Source organism: Astyanax mexicanus, chromosome 7 (genome assembly GCF_023375975.1).
Source record: "Astyanax mexicanus isolate ESR-SI-001 chromosome 7, AstMex3_surface, whole genome shotgun sequence".
NCBI lineage: Eukaryota > Metazoa > Chordata > Actinopteri > Characiformes > Acestrorhamphidae > Astyanax > Astyanax mexicanus.
This window is the reverse complement of record NC_064414.1, coordinates 9,430,668-9,445,332: the sequence shown is the minus strand read 5'-3', so window position 1 is coordinate 9,445,332 and position 14,665 is coordinate 9,430,668. Positions and strand designations below refer to the sequence as shown.

The 14,665-nt window shown below is 38.4% G+C and overlaps 1 protein-coding gene across 1 annotated transcript in view; it reads right to left on the bottom strand.

Annotated features, from left to right (window-relative positions):
* Positions 1 to 14,441, bottom strand: part of sertad4 (SERTA domain containing 4) — a 30,724-nt gene extending 16,283 nt beyond the window's left edge. Inside the window, exon 1 of the mRNA XM_022685064.2 lies at positions 14,040 to 14,441. The gene's annotated coding sequence lies outside the window, so the exon portion shown is untranslated. The remainder of the gene's footprint in view (positions 1 to 14,039) is intronic.
* Between the last annotated feature and the right edge of the window lie 224 nt (positions 14,442 to 14,665).

Here is a 14,665-nt window from a genome sequence, read left to right as displayed (position 1 = left end):
AAAACAGCAATTTTTCAGTGTTCTATGTTAAAGCATGCTGGTCTGGAACACAGAACTTTTTTTGCTATTTTTACATTCTTGCTCCCACGCCAGACAGCTCTGACCAATCAGAGGAGACAGAGTGCTCACATGGTTTGTTGGCGAGCATATTGGTGCTTTTAGCTTTGTGCCTGTGTGAAACTAAACCAAATCAAGGGGAAAAATGCTTAAAATTACCAAGCTCATCAACTGATTCGCACCAGTGAAATAAACTATAGATGTGAAAACACCCTAAATCAAAAGTCCAGGTCCAGGCTCCAATATTCTCTATAGTCTAAATCTAAGTTACATATTTAGTATCACTGCAGTCAGTATAAATGTCTTTAGTGACTCTCCCAAGTGTGATTCTAAGTTGAGTCTTGAGTCTCTGGGGTATGAGCCTGAGAAGGGTATCAGATTTCTGGGCTAAGACCAGTCTTTGTTAGGTGTGAGCATGAGTAAAGTCTGGGATATCTGGGATATTTTGAGTATAAAGTCTCTGAGTCTTGAGCCTCTATGCTGGTTGAGTATTGAGTCTATGGGATGAGATGGAGAGTTGAGGATAAGAATTGAGTGGTGACCATTCAACACCTGACCTGACTAATGCTTGGTAGTGAATGCAATCAAATCCTTACAGCACAGCAATGCTCCAACATCCAATAGAAACTATTCCATAGACAGTAGAGACAGTTACTCCAATAAAGGCAGGACAAACTTTTTAAATATCCTTGATTTGAAAAGAAGCCATTAAAAAGCAGGTGTCCAAATACTTTTGTCCAAAAGATGCTCTTTTGTGGTTTCTGACACTACTGTCTACATAAAAGATCACAAAAGGTACTTTAATCCAGGTCTGTTATTAGCACTATATGTTAAGAACTAAGGTATTACCTTCTATAACTTCCCTAAATAAAACTAGATTAAAATATACTATAAGGTGTACCTTTAGCCACATTATTAATCAGTATATTTAAAGAGAGCTAAAATGGAACAACTTTTTTGTGCTTATTATACTTTAAATGTATAAAAATTGTACAAAAGTTTTACTTAAATTGTGCTAAGTGTACTTAACTGTACTAAAACGGAACTATTTTAAATATACTTAAGTAACATTTAAACATACTGCTTTATGAATGTAACCCCATATTTTAAATATGCTTACAGTAAAATTATAATAAATTTAATGAGTATTACAACTGTATCACTATTATACACCAGGCATATTATAGAAATGTCCTAAGAATTTATGTTAAATATAATTAATTTAATACCCAAATATATTTTTTAAATATTTAAGCAATGTAGTAATTTAATTTACTTTCTATAAAGTTACATGATACATTGTACTTTAAGTGAACTACTGTACCAGTTTGCTAAAAATTTACAAACGTATATTTGGAAATATATATTTTAGAAGCATAGTAGTCTATTTATTTAAAAACACACTATAATTTTTTTACTTTCAAACATTTGATGAAAGCATAATATTAAAGTACTTTTAATATATTTTAAGTAAGTACATAAATCTGTATATATTTTTTTCACCATGGTTGTTAGCTACATTAGCCTGCTTGCGCTAGTTTAAAACCAAAGAAGTAAACATCAGACACTAAACATGTCTTCCATGATTGAATACAGTTGGAATAAGGGTTTATACTGGGGGGAGGGGTTATACTTGCCAAACTATTGCTTTAACTGTTTCTAATTCAGTCAGAGTCGAGTCCCAGTTCTTGGCCAGTCTGGGCCCATAATGGAATCCACAGACCTTTACTGAAACCACATCATGAGCACCTCCACATGCCCCAAGAAGAACAAAAACCACCACAGAAGCAGCGCAGATGTGCCACAGATGTGTACTGGTGAGGGGAAGACAACCCACAATGTGTTCCAAGTAGCAAGAAAGCTGACGGTTGGGTTTTGATGGAGATTTGGACAGAATGTTTGATAATTTTTTAGATATACAAAAGCAAACATGCACAACTGATTCATTTATTGTGTAACAATAATAATGTATCACTTCTAATAAAAATCACAGAAAGGACGTTTCACACATGCATTCCTTTTTGTGCTGAACATAGCAATCTGATTGACTGACTCGGGTTAGGAATAAATAAAACTGTCTGCAAATTCACCACAGAAAGTATAAGATTTCAAATACAGTACAGGCCAAAAGTTTGGACACACCTTCTTATTCATTGCATTTTCCTTATTTTCATGACTATTTACATTGTAGATTATCACTGAAGGCATCAAACTATGAATAAACACATGTGGAGTTCTGTACTTAAATACAAGTCCCTAAATACGAGACTGGGTTGAGTTTTTGATGTAAGATATGTCTCATGTCCCTGGATATGAATCTGTGTTAAGTCTTTGGGTGAGACAAGTCTCAGGTCTCTGGGTATGAATCTTAGTGAAATCTTTAAGTTAGTCAAGTCTCAAATCTCTGGACACAAATCTGAGTTGAGTCTTTAGGGTAAGATGCGCCCCATGTCCCTGGACACAAATCTGAGTTAAGTCTTTAGGGTAAGATGCGCCCCATGTCCCTGGACACAAATCTGAGTTAAGTCTTTAGGGTAAGATGCGCCCCATGTCCCTGAACACAAATCTGAGTTGAGTCTTTAGGGTAAGATGCGCCCCATGTCCCTGGACACAAATCTGAGTTGAGTCTTTGGGGTAAAATAAGTCTCATGTCCCTGGATACAAATCTGAGTTGGGTCTTTAGGGTAAGATACGCCCCACGTCCCTGGACACAAATCTGAGTTGGGTCTTTGGGGTAAAATAAGTCTCATGTCCCTGGATATGAATCTGAGTGGAGTCTTTGGGGTAAGATAAGTCTCATGTCCCTGGATATGAATCTTTGTTAAGTCTTTGGGTAAGACAAGTCTCTGGGTATGAATCTTAGTGAAGTCTTTAAGTGAGTCAAGTCTCAAATCCCTGTACACATATCTGAGTAGAGTCTTTAGGTTAAGTCTAGTCTTAAGCCCCTGGATATGAATCTGAGTTGAGTCTTTGGAGTTAGATAAGTCTCAAGCCCCTGGACATGAATCTGAGTAAAATCGTTGAATGAGTCAAGTCTCAAATACCTGTATACAAATCTGAGTTGAGTCTTTGTGTTAAGACAAGTCGCATATCTCTGGATACAATTCTGGTTGAAATCTTTAAGTCTTTAAGACTCTAGTCTCTGGATATGAATCTGAGTTATTTGGGGTGAAACTCATGTCTCATGTCTCAGGGTCTGGAGTCAAGTCTTAAGTCTGTGGTTATGAATCTAAGATAAGTTTTTGGGTAAGACGTGTCATCTTGACTACAACAACCAGTAATAAACTGGAACTACTAATGAAATGCTATAGAAATTGCTTACCAACAACAAATTAACCAATAAACATACCTTAGTACCCTGGTAGACAAACATTGTCACTGTATGGTAACAAAAAAGGCAACCAGCAGCCACCTGGCAACCCGACAGCAATAACTATTATCGGGATACAACAGAAACTGCTTAGCAACCATAAGGCAACAAACATAGATCCCTAGCAGCCACCTTGAAACCCTATAGCAATAACTTCCACTGGTATACTACAGAAACTGCGTAGCAACCCAAGGAACTTAAAGTAGATACCCTAGCAGCCACATAGAATCCATATTACAGCAATTACTTCTGACATACAATCAAAACGGCTTAGAAACACTGCCTATCAATTTAGATACCTTAGCAGCCACTGAGAAACTGTACAACAACTACTGAAATACAATAAAAATTGCTAAGCAAAACCAAGACAACCACCAGGAGTGGGTGATATGGCTTTAAAATAATATCATGATATTTCAAGTAATTTTTGTGATAACGATATTTTTGGCGATATGAGAAAACATTGACATTTTTTCCATTTGTTTTAAAAATATACTACTGCAACAAAATAAATATTCCATATTATTTAGTATACATATAAAAGATTCATAGATTCAGTAGAAACAAAACTAAATCTAAAAAATCTCTGTCTATTTCGTAAACAGTAACATCAATAATTTGTGTAAAATAATAATCTGACAAAATAAAAAAGTTTTTAAGTTTTAAGTCTTTAGGGTAAGATGCGCCCCATGTCCCTGGACACAAATCTGAGTTGAGTCTTTAGGGTAAGATACGCCCCATGTCCCTGGACACAAATCTGAGTTAAGTCTTTAGGGTAAGATGCGCCCCATGTCCCTCGACACAAATCTGAGTTGAGTCTTTAGGGTAAGATGCGCCCCATGTCCCTGGACACAAATCTGAGTTGAGTCTTTAGGGTAAGATACGCCCCATGTCCCTGGACACAAATCTGAGTTAAGTCTTTAGGGTAAGATGCGCCCCATGTCCCTGGACACAAATCTGAGTTAAGTCTTTAGGGTAAGATGCGCCCCATGTCCCTGGACACAAATCTGAGTTAAGTCTTTAGGGTAAGATGCGCCCCATGTCCCTGGACACAAATCTGAGTTAAGTCTTTAGGGTAAGATGCGCCCCATGTCCCTGGACACAAATCTGAGTTGAGTCTTTGGGGTAAAATAAGTCTCATGTCCCTGGATACAAATCTGAGTTGGGTCTTTAGGGTAAGATACGCCCCACGTCCCTGGACACAAATCTGAGTTGGGTCTTTGGGGTAAAATAAGTCTCATGTCCCTGGATATGAATCTGAGTGGAGTCTTTGGGGTAAGATAAGTCTCATGTCCCTGGATATGAATCTTTGTTAAGTCTTTGGGTAAGACAAGTCTCTGGGTATGAATCTTAGTGAAGTCTTTAAGTGAGTCAAGTCTTACAGTTTAAACTGATACCATGACTAGACATCATGGCCCCCTGGGGCCCACTTTAAGAACTTTGGCAGTTGATTTTACAAGCAGTACTTTACAGTTCCACACAAATTACAGACTGCTTTATTATCACTGATGAGACTCAGCCTCCTGCAGGTTCGCCCTGAACACTCAGACGAGAACGAGTCCTGAGGGGATTAATATAGGTCAAGAGCGGTGTGTGTGTGTGTGTGGAACATACAAAGGAATCTGTGGCAACACCCAGTCGGCGAAGGTGGAACAACATCCATCCATTCACTGACACACACACATACACACACACACACAGCCCTGGGGGAAAGAGGGGAAAATGAGGGAGAGAAAAAGAGAGAGGGAGGGAAAGAAAAATAAAAACCAGAAACACCCTCAGAGCCTCCCAAACCACAGAGAGAGAGAGAGAGAGATGAAGAGGGAGAAAAAAAAAGGAATATATAGAGAGAGAAACGAGAATGAAAAGGAGCAAGCGAGAGAGAGAGGGAGAGAGAGAGAGTGAGAGCAATAAAAAAGAGAGAGAGAGGAAATTATATCCATCCCTACCAACACCCCTCAGACTGGCCATGGTGTGTGTGTGTGTGTGTGAGAGAGAGATGATGCTTGTAGGAGTGTGTGAATGTGCTGTGCTGTGTGTGTGTGTGTGAGAGAGAGAGAGAGGATGCTTGTAGGTGTGTGTGAATGTGCTGTGTGTGTGTGTGTGAGAGAGAGAGAGAGAGGATGCTTGTAGGAGTGTGTGAATGTGCTGTGTGTGTGTGTGTGTGTGTGTGTGTGTGTATGCGTGCGTTGGGCAGTCTGCAGTAACATGATCGCGTTGACTCGATGCCACATCAGTACTGAAGGAATGTTTAGGCTGCTGATCCGTTCCTGCTGTTCCAGCCACATCCCACACCACCAACACTGTGTGTCTGTGTGTGTGTGTGTGTCTTACTGTGTGTGTGTCTCTGGTTGTGTATGTGTGTTTTGTACAGATGGTTTCATTGCTAGAAAGCAAATGAAACCCTCTGTTTGACTGTAAAAGACATTCAGGAAGATTGATCAGAGTCTGGAGTGGTGGTCCACTGTTCTACTGTACAGGAACATTTTCACAAATATGACCTTCATATCTAAGAATTATGAAAAAAACTGTCCTGTTTCAAGACAAAATTCAGTGTGAGAAGGTTCCCAAAAAAAAAACAGACTTGCAATAAACAAAGTTGCCTGGAGAACAAAGCGCTGAAAAATTTCACAAAAAAGCACACCTCTCCAACTGTTAAGCTTGGGGGTGGTTGCGTCATGCTTTGGTTTGTGCTGCAGCCAGTGGCACTCGGAAAATGTCAGTGACACTACAAGGAATCGATTCAATTAAACAGCAGCCAAAAAAAGTATGCTAAAGACAAAATGACTCATAATCACTTTTTTTTATATCATAATATATGCTTTTACAGTGACCACATCTAAAGATTTACAACACATCTCTTAATATACAATTGCCAGAAAGACAAATACAATTTCAGAAAGAGTAACCTGAGCTTTTCTAATAGTCCTCACCCTTATACTAAATATCACTAGACATTTGTGGACCAAACTCAAACTAGAACTAGATCCTTTTTGTTGGAATATTTGAGACCCAACAATCCCTCTTACAAGAACTGAAGAGAACCTAGCTTCTACAAAACGTGCTTTCAAGCTGTGATACTCGTCGAATAAGTGTTATATAATTTTTTTCTGTTTTAATATGTATTAAGATTTTATGATTATTAAGATTTTGATGTGTAAAAAGTAAAACTGCATTTTTAGTTTCATCTTTTGCTCAGATATCGGTCAATGTATCGAAAAGGGACTGATATATCGGTCAGGTCTGGTTCACAGTGGAAGCTGGAGGTACTGGACCACAGCAGACCAGCTGGCACAGAGCCGGCACTCGTTTAGATGGGATGGAGTGATGATGAGTGGTAAATGAGTGTGTGGGCTTTCCTTTGTGCTCTCCTTGGAGAGGGAGAGAGAGCGCGAGAGTGAGAGAGAAAGAGGGATCAATGCATGGCACCGTGCCAAAGACACAGAAAAGTGGCACAGTGGTCTCGGGGGGGAAATACCCTCGATCCGCCCGCGGGCACGGAGAACAGCTGCCACAGCCAACCGCAGAGAAAGAGCACACACACACACACACACACACACACACACTGGCTGAGCAGGAAACAATAACTTTCTCACACACTGATCCACACAAATTCTGTGGCTCCTGTATCCACAGAGAGAGAGATGGAAAAAAAGAGAGAGAGAGACAGAGAAAGAGAGAGAGAGTGATAAAAAGAGATAAAGAGAGGGAGAAAGAGAGAGGGAAAAAGAGAGAGAGAGAGAGAGAGAGAGAGAGAGAGAAAGAGGGAGGGGAATGATAAGTGTCAGTTTTTTCTTGTTTCTGATCCTTTTTCCATCTCTCTTTTTCTCTCTCTCCTTCTTGCTCTCTCTCTCCCCTGAGGCAAAGTACATAACAGCGAGACAGCCGAGTGTACGTGTGTGTTTCTGTGTGTGTGTGTGTGTGTGCAAAATCTGTGTCTCGTTAGCTCCAGCCGTGTGCTCAGAGTGTGTAAGTGTGTCTGAAGGAATCTGTCAACATCTGCAGCCCGACTACAACCAAACCCAGTGAAGTGCAGTTCAGCTAAACCTCACAATGTGTGCTAACTCGCTAGTAAGCTAGTAAGAGCACGTAAGTTAAATTTGAACATTTTAAAGTTAGCACTTAAATTACAGTTAGCATTTATTTACCATTATCAATTTACTTGCTAGAGCTTTAGTTAATATCAGCACTGTATTACACTGTTAGCATGATCATTAGTAGTAGCCTCTTTAGTACAAGGGTATGGATGGCCAGCTTGCTGCTGTTAGCATGTTAGTTTTTTGTTAGCACTATAGCTCACTGTTAGCATTATAATTTGTGGTTTGTGTTTGATCTTATCATTGGCACATTGGCTTATAGTGAGCATGTTGTTGTTTAAGCATGTTAGATTGTGGTTACTGCTTCATCTCATTGTTAGAAGGTTAGTTTGTGGCTAGCAATTTATTTTATTGTTAGCGCATTCGTTTTTTCTTCTCTAATCGCTAGAATATTAGCTTGTAGTTAGTCTATTATATCATTGTTAGTATGCCAGGTTGTGGTTTGTACTTTATATCACTTTTAGAATTTGTGGTCAGTGCTTTGTCTTATTGCTAGCAGTTCAGTTTGTGGCTAGCAATTAATTGTATTGTACATTAGTTTTTTATGGTTATCACCTAATTATTAGCATATTCACTTGTGGTTAGACTATTATCTCACTGTTAGCAGGTTAGTTTGTGGCTAACAATTTATTTTATTGTTAGCACATTAGTTTTTTATGGTTATCACCTAATTATTAGCATATTAGCTTGTGGTTAGCCTATTATCTAACTGTTAGCAGATTAGATTTTGGCTAACAATATACTTTATTGTTAGCACATTTTTTTTTTACTTTATCTATTTGTTAGCATATTAGCTTGTGGTTAGCCTATTACCTCATTGTTAGAATGTTAGCTTGTGGCTAGAAATTTATTTTATTGTTAGCACATACGTTTTTAATGGTTATCACATTCTCTAATCACGAGCATATTAGCGTGTGGTTAGCCTATTATCTCACTGTTAGCATGCTAGGTTGTGGTTTGCACTTTATATCACTGTTAGAATGATAACTTGTGGTCAGTGCTTTGTTTCATTGTTAGAATTTTAGTTTGTGGCTAGCAGTTTATTTTATTGTTAGCACATTAGTTTTTTATGGTTATCACCTGACGTATCTGGTTGATACGTCAAAAGGGGGAATTGAAGAGTAACTGTTTATTTTACCTTGGGTGTATTGACAAATATCTTTCAGTTATGATTACTTATCTTAGTATCTATAATTACATAATCATTGTGTGAAACCTTGTATTCTACTATATGCATTAACCAATACTCACATTGTATTTGATCATTTTTATTACTCACAGTGTATTTTACACCCATTTATATACAGTGTTGGGAAGTAACGGATTACATGTAACGGCGTTACGTAATCAGATTACAAATTATGAGTAACTGTAATCCGTTACAGTTACTGCTTCAGTAAATGGTAATCAGATTACAGTTACTCTGCTAAAATAAATGGATTACATTGCGGTACTTTTCTATTTTTGGTCTTCCAATCCAACACTGACAAAACGCAATCACATTCACATAAATCACGACATCAGAATATTCTATGATTCACAACCTCCTGCTCAGAATGTTTTCACTGCAGAAGCGCCCCCTAGCCCGTCGGCGGGCCCGTTCTGACTATGTAAAGTTGAATGCTTATAAGCGTCAAATATTCTAAACACACCGACCAAATAACTGACTCATATTCTTTAGTACTAATTTAACTACCTGCATGCAAATTTACAACCATCTACATGAAACCAGTCGCCAGAAATCGCCAACTGAAAACAGCCTGTTTTTTTTACATTGTTTACATGGGGAACACGCCTCCCCAACAAAATAGCCTTATAACATATTATTAGTATATAAAATAACATCATATTACATTATAGAAAATTCACTTACTATCACAGCATCCACAATACAGCACTGACCCGCAGATAAAATATCCATAAAGTCCTTTATTCGCCTGCTCACTTCTCCTCACAAACATGCGTTTATTTTCAGCGGTCCACAAACCACTATTTTTCTTGAGTGATCGTCTTTTGAACCAATAACGTGAGCGCTGGATCAATCCAATCCAATCAAATCGGGTCATAGCCTTTCTCCAGCGTCACAAAAGTGATTGACACCTATTTCAACCAATAGTCCACCCTTAGACGAAAACATTGGTACGTAATTTTCCCTGATTGGTCTCCTAATGGCTGGGGGAGGGGCATGCCTAACCGCTGTCACCAAATTCCCTCTGCTAAACATAAGTCCGCCCACAGCGCGCATACGTGTGATTTTGTTTGTCATTTCATCAAAAAGTATTAATATTACTCTGAAATAGACTTACATGCATTTATTTTATCACAAACAAACAAAAAAATTACAAACTCTGGCTGTATAGAGACAGATTTACTGGAGAGGTTTTGAACACTTTGGAGACGCCTGGTGGACACCTAATATAATGCAGTGTAACTCTTCAATGCATTGTGATATAAATTACAAATTTTGTAATTTGTTTGTCAAGACCCTACTGAATCAGGAAATGTAGAGAATGATTGACTATTCATCACCAACATCCATACACACATTGTAAACTCTAAATATAACAGGCGCTTTTTTTTTTTTTTACAATTTCTTCTGCATTTGATGTTCTCAAATGGAACTTAAATAATGGAAATTAAAGTGTTGAAGTGAATTATTGTTTACTGTTTATGATTACACTGCATTTGACATTTAATAATAAAACATTCAAATTATATTTTGTTTGCATTTGTGAGTTCTTAGAAAAGGAACAGATTGTAATCGCATTAAATCCTATTGGACCAAATTGTATCGTATAAAGACATAATTTGAGGTATCGTAAATTATCGTATCGCTGACTAAAATAATCGTATTGTATCGTATCGTAATGAATCTTGTGATTTACACCCCTAGATAATCCTGGCAAAAAATCCACCTGCAGAAAGTGGCAAACCTGCAAATAGTTAGCTTACAGTTGTTGTTACATTGTTTGGTTTTTAATGATTTTATCATCAATTTATAGAAGTGTTTTATAAAATTGTTTGATTAAATGGTTTCATAAGTATTTTTATAGGGTGATTGAAAAGGCTGTTTTATTTGTCTATCTATTAACTGGAAGGAAAAATAAAAGAATAATATGCAAGATGTGGTTGCTACATTCATTCAGGCTTAAAAAAACGTCAATATTGTAAGTAATCCAAAGTAATCAGATTACGTTACTCACTTGAAGTAATGTAACTGATTACGTTACAAATTACATTTTGAGTGATGTAATCAGTAATCTGTAAGGGATTACATTTTAAAAGTAACCTTCCCAACACTGTTTATATAGAAGATTAACCAATAATCACAATATATTCTTTACATATATAGTAAAACATTGTTTGATCAGGCATGTGACTAACACAGACCTTATTATGACAAATTAACCCACATGATACATAAGGCGTTTACTAACACATAGGGTCTATTGTATGGCGGACTAACCACGCGCTACTAACACGTTAACATATAATATATGGAATCCATTGTGTGACGTGTGTAGCTTATGCTTGAAGCATTTCGTTCACTGCATGTTTCTGACTAACGGCCATCAATCATCAGCTAGTGCACTCTGTACAAACTGAATTGATACAAAGGAGACTTCGAGACGAACAGTGCGGCCTTTCTCTCTGTGCGTGCAAAGTTCTTCACCTACCAAAGCGGGAGGAGGACACGCGCACATAGGGAGGGCGGCACTGTCTAATTACTGAAACAATATCACACTGTCTGACTGGACCCAGTCAATTCTTGAAACAATACCACACTGTCCGGCTGGATACAGTCAAGGCCAAACACTAGTGGTCCGGTCAGACCTGTGAAACTTGAGTATTAACACGTGAAATTACGCATGCTAACATGAGATGATTTTAGCAACGCCTCATCAGCAGGTTTCACGTCATTTGGGGTATAAACATGGAGTCAGATTAGAGGGGGGTCAGAACTTATACTGAGACAGCTAATAATTGGTTTTGTATGTTCTCCTGGATCCAGTACTTTGTAATAAATACTTGGTTTGCTTTCAACTTCACTCCACCTGTCTGACTCTCTCTATCAAACGAACACGCAGGGGAGTTGTACCCCGGACGAGAGGTGGGTGTTGACCCACCTTTCATTTTCATTTCTACAACACACCTCATCTAATTATTAGCATATTCACTTGTGGTTAGCCTATTATCTCACTGCTACCAGGTTGGTTTGTGGCTAGAAATTGATTTTTTTGTTAGCATAATAGTTTTTTATGGTCACTTTATCAATTTGTTAGCATATTAGCTTGTGTTTAGCCTATTATCTCACTGTTAGCAGGTTAGTTTTTGGCTAACAGTTTATTTTATTGTTAGCACATTAGTTTTTTTTTTTACTTTATCTATTTGTTAGCATATTAGCTTGTGGTTAGCCTATTACCTCATTGTTAGAATGTTAGCTTGTGGCAAGCAATTTGTTTTATTGTTAGCACATAAGTTTCTATTGTAATTATCTTATCTAACTGTTATCATATTAGCTTGTGGTTAGCCTACTATCTCATTGTTAGAATGTTAGCGTGTGGCAAGCAATTTTATATCACTGTTAGAATGATAACATTTGGTAAGTGCTTTATCTTATTATTAGCATGTTAGCTTGTGGCTAACAATTAATTTTAGCACATCAGTTTGTGGTTATCATTTTATCTAACAGTTAGCATGCTAGTTTGTGGTTAGCACCTTGTCTCATTGTTTCAATGTTAGTTTGTGGCTGGTAATTGAATTATTGTCCGCATTTTAGTTTGTGGCTACTCTTTATCTAATCGTTAGTTGTTTTATGTTAATTTGTGGTTATTGTATCACTGCTAGAGGTGAAAAACTGTCATTTGCAATGCCTCCCAGATCATCACACCAGCGGCTGTGTGTGGGTAGTGTGTCACTCCAAACAAAGGTGGGATTAAACTGCTCACCATGAGGGCTTTAAACTCAAACCCAACCATTTCTGGATCCTAAACAGAACCTTGATTTGTCACTAAAGAAGCTGCGATTCCAGGTTTCTCATTCACGACATCACTGCAAATGAATATGATGGTCACAAGCTGATGGACCGCCTACAATTTGTCAATTCTGTCCACTAGGGGTGTGCCATATAATATCATATGCAATAATATCACCAAAAATATTTTGTAATTATTACAAAAATACCCTGAAATATTGTGATTTTATTTTAGGGCCATTTGTGCCATCAGGGTTTTTTTCTGCTGACTGTAGGATAATAAAAATTCACACTGTTCTCATTTCCCAATAAATATCTACTAGAGGCAGATTATATCTGTCCAGTATCATTTGTTTTACTACAGTCCTGGCCATATTATATTGTACGGTATTCGACAATGTTGCCAAATACAATTTAACATTCATTTTGCTGCAGTAGTGCATTCCCAAAATATTCGTTTTTTATTTTGTCTTTCATATCACCAACAATATTGTTATCGCAAAATAAATAAATAAATAAATAAATAAATAAATAAATACCCTGAAATACCGTGATATTATTTTATGGCCATATCGTCAAGCCCTACTGTCAACCAGGCAAAACATCTTCAAATAGAGCATCATAGAAGCATGTTTGGCAGTTAAGGATGTCTCACCATGGGGTACACTACCCAAAAGTAATGTCTGAGAGCTTTTTATAGGATAGCAGGGGAAGCACTTAATGCTCTCTTGAGGAAAGACCCAGTGTTTGATCAGACTACAGCTGTAATCAGGTAATCTGAGGAGTGCTGATTAGTGCATTTTTTTTGGGTAAATCTGTCCTTTAGCCCTTTAGCTCTTCTGTTATAAGTGAGATTTGTCTAGTAAGTTGTGTTCAATAAGAGTGTGCAGCAACTATTTACATTTATATCTAAAGCCCACCCGTGTTCAATGCCCTATGTAACTATTCAAGATTGCATTAGTCCTTTTGATGAGTTTGTATTGCTTTAAAGGTGCATCTTTTTTTTTTTTTTTTTTTTTTTACCTTGGATTCCACATGCCCCATGCGTGTGGGGGGTTAGAGGGCTATAAAACCCCCAGCCTTGGGCTGTGGAGTTCTCTGGAGCTTCTCCGGAGTGATGACTGAGCTTCATCCAGTACCTCTAGAGGGATGAGTTGGAGTGAAAGAACTAATCACCCATTATTACTACCTGACCTCACTGATGCTCTTAATCTCATTGGGCTGAATGCAATCAGATTCCTTCACACAGCAATGTTCCAATACATAATGTAAAAAAAAATCTACACAGAAGAGTGTAGAGGCTTAGTATTATTACAAATATAATTATTATTATTAATACTATTACTGGGGCCGCATGAGACGCAGTCTGGTCTGGCTTGACACTTGGCGCGCGCGCGCAACATCAAAAAAACAACAGCAACAAAGCAGTTACATCAGCCCTGTACATCAGCCACGGACACACACACACACACACACACATACACACACGCGCGCGCGCGCGAACTCACATACACACACACCCGCGCGTGCACACACTTACCTAAAAATAATGATGATGAGTATTGTGTTTTTTGCGGGATGAAGATGCAGGTCGCTGTAAACAAAATCCTTCACGAGCTCCTCCAACACACACGTACACACGCGCGCCTAGGGTGACGACGCAGTCCAACCTCGCGCGAACAAACACGGGCTCATCTTGCGCTCCGCGACCATCCTGCAGCCCGAGGAGTGATGATGCAACCAGCCAGCGCGCGCGAGTGAATGAGAGAGGCAGAAAGAGAGAGTGTGAGAGAGAGAAAAAGAAAGAGTGTGTGTGGGTGTTTGAGTGTGTGTTCGTGGGGGAGATTCCGCGCGCAGTGTTGCTCAGGTGCACGCGAAGCTCAGCGCTCCCTCCGTTTGTCCGTCTCTGTATGTGTGTTTGCGCGCGCGTGTCTCTGGTTCCTCCCTCCGCTCTGATTTACGACTGTTACGCTCTCGCTCTCTCTCTCTCTCTCTCTCTCTCTCTCTCACTCTCTTTCACACACACACACACAGTCTGGAACTTCTTGTTGCGACGCATCACGCGCATTTCTTGTAGTTAATTGCGATTATTAGTATATTTTCTGTTACCCCAATTAATAGAACACTTTTTTTATAGCCGATATATTTGATCACATCATTTTTGTG